Source organism: Triticum aestivum, chromosome 7B, assembly GCF_018294505.1.
Source record: "Triticum aestivum cultivar Chinese Spring chromosome 7B, IWGSC CS RefSeq v2.1, whole genome shotgun sequence".
In the NCBI taxonomy this organism is placed as follows: domain Eukaryota; kingdom Viridiplantae; phylum Streptophyta; class Magnoliopsida; order Poales; family Poaceae; genus Triticum; species Triticum aestivum.
In genome coordinates, this window is record NC_057813.1 from 733,741,036 (window position 1) to 733,748,936 (window position 7,901).

Below are 7,901 nucleotides of genomic sequence, written 5' to 3' on the forward strand. Positions count from 1 at the left end.
ACGCCACCCAGAACGCCACCACCACGGCCACCTCGTCGTCGTCCTCGCCGTCTCGTTGGACGCCATGGCAGGACTGCCTCCCCGTCGTCCTCTCTGTCGCCTACTTGTCCCCGTCGTCGCTCGCGTTGTCCTTATCGACCTCCTCCCCGAGCACCGTTGCCCGAAACCCTACATCCCCCGGTGAGGACCCCGGTCCTCCTCTCTCCCTCGCCCCGCTCACCTGCCGCGTCGCCCGCGCCTCCACGCTCAGTGCCGCGCCGGCCGTGTCGTCGTTTCCCGACCCCACCTCGGCTACTCGCCATCGCCGTCATGCACGCCGGCTGTGTCGGCCCCGGACATCCCCTACTGCTGCACCCTATGGCCGCCGGCGCACCGTCCAGCGGCTCCCCTGCTGCCCTACCCTACGGTCGCCTCCACCGCTCCCTCGCGCGACCTTGCCGTCCTCTGCTGCAGTCCTGTACTCGGCCGGCCTCGTCGGTGCCGTTCGCGACCAGCCTCGCCGCGGCCCCGGTCAACGCCCGACGCCGGCGCCCGTCGGCGGCCGCTCGGCCCTCGCCTGGTCAGGCATCGCTAGCGCCCAGCGCCCGCTAAGGCCCTGAGCCAATGACCAGTGGGGCCTCGGCCCTGAGGACAAAAAAAAGGGGAAAATAAATAATAAAAATAAAAATACTAAATAATTAATTAATTAGCTAAGTTAATTAGCTTAATTCATCATGTTTAATTAACCTAAGACATCCATTAATTAAACTAACTAGGTTTATTAGTTAATAGTCTATGACAAACTGACCCCACACGTCAGTTTGACTAAGTCAACAGCCGGTTGACTACCGACATCACGCTGACATCACGCTGACGTCATAATTACACATTCTAGTTAAATTAATTCATTTAATTCAAAAAATGAATTAAATTTTTTAAAATTAATATAAAATATACCGTAGCTCAGATGGAAAAACTTTGTACATGAAAGTTGATCAGAATGATGAGACGAATTCAGATACACAGCCTGTTCATCCGTCACGCGTCCCTAGCATAGTGAACCCGCAACTTTCCCCCTCCGTTTCACCTGTCCGAAAACGCGAAACACCGGTGATACTTTTCTGGATGTTTCCCCCTTTCGCTGGTATCACCTACTACCGCGTTAGGGCACACCTAACACCGCTCATTGTCATGTCTTGCTTCGTCATGCTTATGTTCGCATTATATTTATTGTTTCATCCCCCTCTTCTCTCGGTAGACTACGAGACCGACGCCGCTGCTACCCAGTACGACTACGGAGTTGTCGACCCCTCCTTCTTGTCAGAGCATCTAGGCAAGGCCCTCCTTTGATCACCAGATATCGCCTATTCTTCTCTCTGCTGCTTGCATTAGATTAGTGTAGCCTGATAATGTTCGGTTACTCCTATTCTGTTGCATAGCCTGTCATTGTTGCTATAGTCATTGATACCTTACCCGCAATCCTAAATGCTTAGTATAGGATGCTAGTTTATCATCATTGGCCCTAGATTCTTGTCGGTCTGCCTTGCTATACTGTCGGGCCGTGATCACTCGGGAGGTGATCACAGGTATATACTATACATATATACATACTATACATGTGGTGACTAAAGTCGGGTCAGCTCGTTGAGTACCCGTAGGTGATTCCGATGTGGGGGCTGGAAGGACAGGTGGCTCCATCCCGGTAGAGGTGGGCCTGGGTTCCCGACGACCCCCGACTGTTACTTTGTGGCGGAGCGACAGGGCAGGTTGAGACCATCTAGGCGAGAGGTGGGCCTGGCCCTGGTCGGCGTTCGCGGTTACTTCATAATAACACGCTTAACGAGATCTTGGTATTTGATCTGAGTCTGGCCACTGGCCTATATGCACTAACCAACTATGTGGGAAAGATATGGGCACTCAACGTCGTGGTATCAGCCGAAGCCTTCTTGACGTCAGTGACTGAGCAGCGCGCGCCGGATTGGACTGGAACGCCTGCTCTTGTATTAGGGAGGCTAGGTCTGCTTCCGGCCGCCGTCGCAACGTGCAAGTGTGTAATGGGCGATGGGCCCAGACCCCTGCACCATATGAGTTAGACCGGCGTGCTGACCTCTCTGTTGTGCCTAGGTGGGGCTGCGACGTGTTGATCTTCCGAGGACGGGCATGACCTAGGAAAGTGTGTCCGGCCAAATGGGATCGAGCGTGTTGGGTTATGTGGTGCACCCCTGCAGGGAAGTTTATCTATTCGAATATCTGTGTCCCTCGGTAAAAGGACGACCCAGAGTTGTACCTTGACCTTATGACAACTAGAACCGGATACTTAATAAAACACACCCAGACAAGTTCTAGAGACAACCCGGTGATCACTTTCTCACAGGTCGACCAAGGGAGGATCGCTGGGTAGGATTATGCTATGCAACGCGACTTGGAGGACTTCAATATACTCTCTTCTACATGCTGCAAGACGGAGGCTGCCAGAAGCATAGTCTTTGATAGGACTAGCTATCCCCCTCTTATTCTGGCATTCTGCAGTTCAGTCCACCGATATTGCCTCTTTACACATATACCCATGCATATGTAATGTAGATCCTTGCTTGCGAGTACTTTGGATGAGTACTCAGGGTTGCTTTGCTCCCTTCTTTTCCCCTCTTTCCATTTCTTCTCGGATGCCGCAACCAGACGTTGGAGCCCAGGATCCAGACGCCACCATCGACGATGACTCCTACTACACTGGAGGTGCCTACTACTACGTGCAGGCCGCTGACGATGACCGGGAGTAGTTTAGGAGGATCCCAGGCAGGAGGCCTGCGCCTCTTTCGATCTGTATCCCAGTTTGTGCTAGCCATCTATGGCAACTTGTTTAACTTATGTCTGTACTCAGATATTGTTGCTTCCGCTGACTCGTTTATGTTCGAGCACTTGTATTCGAGGCCTCGAGGCCCTGGCTTGTAATATGATGCTTGTATGACTTATTTTACTTTTAGAGTTGTGTTGTGATATCTTCCCGTGAGTCCCTGATCTCGGCCGTACACATTTGCATGCATGATTAGTGTATGATTGAATCGGGGGCATCACAAGTTGGTATCAGAGCCAACTGCCTATAGGAATCCCCCTTCCACACTCCTTGGCCGAAGTTGAGTCTAGTGGATGAAAAGTGTTTTACTAACATGGCTGTGCAGCCCATGGGCCCATGTCGCCATTGGGTGGTATTAGGATCTTTTATTCCTCTTCTATACTCAGGGACTCTTATCTCTCTTCTATTTGGGTCAAATGATTTTGGTAAAAACAAAACTAACTTTAGGTTCTCAAAAATACTTTCTCCCGGAGAGCCCCTCATTTCAGATGATCGCCTGCTGCGCTAGAAGATTCCAATGTTACTCTACGATGTTCTCTCGAGTTTTTGTGCCATTGCATTTGCGATTTCCTTCCACGATCAACCCCTATGAAAACTGCATACACTTGACATTCATACAATCATTCCCCATTGATCTTGTTATTACAAGATACCCCCGAAATTCTCTCTATTGTTTTGAGAATACTTTGTGCTTACTGCCCTGCAGTTCTTTGCCACCTGAATACCCATACGGATAATTTCTCGCACTTATCGAGTATCCATTCTTTCCCAGATGATTCATGTATTTCACAACAGTCTTTGAAATACCATTCGATCTTCCAAAAATCCTGAGCAACCTATTGCTCTTGAAATTCTTGCTTGCTTGCATTATGGTTAATCCCATAAGTCTCGTAATCTTTGTGGCATCCCTTGTCATTATCATTTTGAGTATGTTGATTCAATATGTTGCGAATCCTCGCAATCGTCCGTCAGATCCTAGAATTCATCCTTCTGACTCAGACGTCATTTGGATATGAGATGGTTCTTGACCAATCAATGCCTTGATCGGTTGTGCTTCTAAGTCTATTGAACTTATTAATTTTCGATCAGAACATTTGCTTTTGATCCCTTGATTTGGAAATCATAAATTCCTTTGCAATTGAGCTTTGAATTAGTCAGTTGTTTCTATACCCCAATGCCTTTGCATTGTTTCTTCTTCTGATTGTGTGCCGATGATCAAATCAGCTCCGTTGTGGACCGTCAGATCCTTTGTTGAATTATCAATTCGACAATGTCCTTTGTATACAAAAACCTCTAGAAGTTCTTTCCCTGAAACATAATGCCATTGGTAAATTCTATTCTCTCATATGGCCAACAACGCTCTGCTTTCAAGCTTGAGTTATTTACTTCTGAACTTTGTAGTATATGTTCCTAAGATAGCAGATGGGTTGGACGAATGTCTTCCCTAATCTGTGCAAACCCAAGCTTTCACGACTCATACTCATCCGGTGTTCTACCCGATAAAATTCCAGTACTACACCTTTATCAAAGCGAGAGGTGAATGAAATGTTATGCATTAAAGAAGTGGGAGTCGAACTTGAACTTTGTGTTCATGCCCATGAAAATGATGTAGACCGTCTCGGAAGCTTCTTACAAAATCATTATCCAGTTGGATGACTCTTTCGGTATTCTTGAATAGCTTCCTTACAGTTATGGTTCCAACCATGCTGTCCTGATCTGATATGTCTGATGGGACTTCATTCCAGTGCCTCGTCTATTTTTGGCGAGGTTAAAGTATCTACTGTCACAGGTCAATGACCCGGTTATACTTCTATCATGTTCTACCTTCGAGTATTACCCCCCTGTTATCTCCAAGATGTCTAGCCATTGCACCACATCTTACTAACTTTGTTGAAGTAATGTCTTTCCTTGTCGTAATCACTCTACAGGTTTTGGATTGTTGTCAACCGAGGACACCGACTAGTGAAACTATTCTGCACTACAAATCAAATACCCCTAGTATTTTTTACTAGGAAATTCTGAACTCAATCTAGTCATTCCTAGACTATCGTCTGCATCTTGGTCTTGCTATCTTGATTGTGCTACCTTGTCCTTCTCTGGTGCATGAATTCTTCACTGTGTGAGCACGACTCACGTCGAGCTTTCAACATCATGTTGCTTGTCTTGAAAGGCAACTTTGGTTCCGAGCTTGCATCTTATAGATTAATCCTGTAACTTGCCACCTTGTTATTTCCTTGCTTTTCGCCGTTGTTGTTTGATTGCATCCTCTTGAAATCTCCCGGCAAATATGTCAGATCACCTTCAACACTTTGACTTCTTCCGAGATGTCAACTGTGTTCATGATGAGAAATACCCTCCTTGCCATCGATGATTTTTATTATCATCAACAACACCCTTCACTTCCTTTCATCGCGAACTTGTCCACATTATGAATACAACTTGCTCTCCAGCTAGTGTTGTGTTTTGCCTTGAAGTATTACTGTCTTTTATGTCGAGAATGTTGTGGGGGAATTGCTCCGCCTCTTAGAAATTTCTCGGTATGATGATACTTCTCACTATCACCATTCTTCCTTGGTCCCCGTGTTGTTTTTAACCGGGATACCAATATGCTAATGATGTTGTTTGAGTTCTGTACTTCTAGCAACCCTATTGCTTTGAAGAAAATGATCGACAGATTTTTCTTAGAATGTTGGTTATTGAATTGTCACTCTAACATTGATCTTGCTGCCTAAGGTCATATTTCGGGCACACCTTTTAACTAATGATTGATGGTGTATGTTTCCCTCGAGCATACAACATTACATCATTTCAATTGACAATTGTCATCTTCTTGTTCACCTTATTGTCGAAATCCATCCGTTTGGAATTCTCGATGAATTGTCGCTGAGCCCATCAACCACCTCCTCATCCCCTCCTTGGTTTAATGATGAACTATTGTTTCAGGAACCCACTCCCATAGTTCATTTCCCGAGAATCTTGCAATGTCGATTTGTGTTGCACCTTTTCTTCTCGGACATTCTGAGTCTAAGGTATCATGACACCAATCGGATCTGAATCTCGGTCAGATATGATGGTTGGGACAACTTTCCAGGAGTTGTGATGTTAGTCCTTTGATGACCCGGTAATATGATGTCATGCCTGGCACCCCTTGGCTGGAGGACCTATCATTATAATTTCTTTTGCAAGGATAACCATTCTTCCTGGAGTAAATTGTAGGACTTATTTTATAAGTTGCTCCTGATGGATCATTTGTGTATCCAAAGTCCGGCCCTTGATTGTAATACCATATCATTGTTACCTCGAAGCATGACTATGATACCCCATTCATCAATAAGAACATTGGAGGCGCGATGCTAAATGTTTCTTTGTCGGTTATCCAAACACCGTTGTATGGGTAACATCTTGATTAATCCTTGCCTCTTTATCTGAATTGGTGGGTACTTGCTCTCCTACCCTGTATGCCATATTCTGCTTGTCCATGGGAAGGATATACTCCTAATAATTGTGTGTAATCACATTTTCCTTTCCATTATTCTGTTTAATATGATAATCGTGTTTTCCTTTCCATTCTTTTGTTTAACCTTTCCTGTAATCTGACTTAACTGAGCAGAGATAATTCCCTGCTTAGGTAAGCACCTTGTTGTACCATCCTGTCTAGTGTAACCCTATTACTATTGTTGATGACATTCCGGTAATCACCGATGGACGAGAACCTTGCCTATTGGTCCGCCTCGTTTCAACGAGTAGGAAAATGGTTCTTTTCGTCCCTCGCCCTTGGTACCAACGATGTTGCCGACATAACTGACATGCTATTCTCTGGCATTCCTTGCTATCATAACCGTGCAAGAGGTCAACGCCCTTCCTTATTTTTAACCCACATGGTGGGCCCATAACCCACAGTTCCCAGCATCGAAACCTAACTCCCCTGTACAACCCTGTTTCTATTGGTTATTCCTCATGCTTGGCTTTGTATTTAATTCACGGGTCACCTTCCTAGTGCTCTATTCTGGTATCAAACGCAATACTTACTCGCGTTGCTTTGAACCCTTTTCTCACTCTGGTTCAGACTTCGAGCAACTATCTATCCGCTTGGAAACTCTTATTGTACCTTCGGACCTTACTATTGGCGTATGTTATTGGTTCAACTCGAGAGATACTCTTATGTTCATTCATGGGTTAACCCTAGATTGTTTCCCTCATAAGCATTTTGTCGTAGCCGAGCTGCCCCTTACCTATTCGTAAGTATGTTGGAGTTCCCGAAGAAAAAGGCGACTTCACCATGATGACCTAAAGCAGAGAAAAAAAGACATCAATGTAATGGATCGACCTCCTCGAGAAGAGCAACCAAAGACGAGAAGATCCGTTAGAATTTCGTAACCAAAACTTTCCCCCTTACACCCCTCTTAAATCTCGGGACGAGATTTCTTGCAGTGGAGGAGAATTGTGACGCCCAGATAATTAGGCTACATTAATCCTGTCTTAATGATGCCAAGTCACCTCGGTTACTGTTGATGATCTTGCATTAGTTCGAAACGGATTCAAATTCAAGATTTGAATTAAAGTTAAGACAATTAAAGTTTTCAAAAGTCAAAACTAAATTGTTCGGTTTGCGGCAAATAATCCATACATTACTTTGATGAAGAAACCACATTTTTATAATATAACTAAATGCTCTAAGTTAAGTAAAACAGTAGTTGAAACAATTATTTGAACGTCTATTAAATGATTAAATTATTGCAAACCACTTTTTATATTCAAAAATAATTGGGGCAGAGGTATAACTACTATTACAAATTTAGGTTTTAGTAGATTTTATAAACCTAGATTTGAAAAGAAAAGAAACTAAGCTAAAATAGAAAAATAAATAAAAGAAAATAAGAACAATTCAAAAATAAAGCAACAGAAAAGGGACCCCCCCCCTTGGCCAACTGGGCCAAACGGCCCAGCCGGCCAGCCCATTAGCACAACTGGCCCTCTCTCACTCCACCTTATCCCCCTGGACAGCCAAACCCTAGCGGTTCGACCGCACACTCCCCACCCCCCCTCCGCCCCGATTCATTCGCTCCCTTTG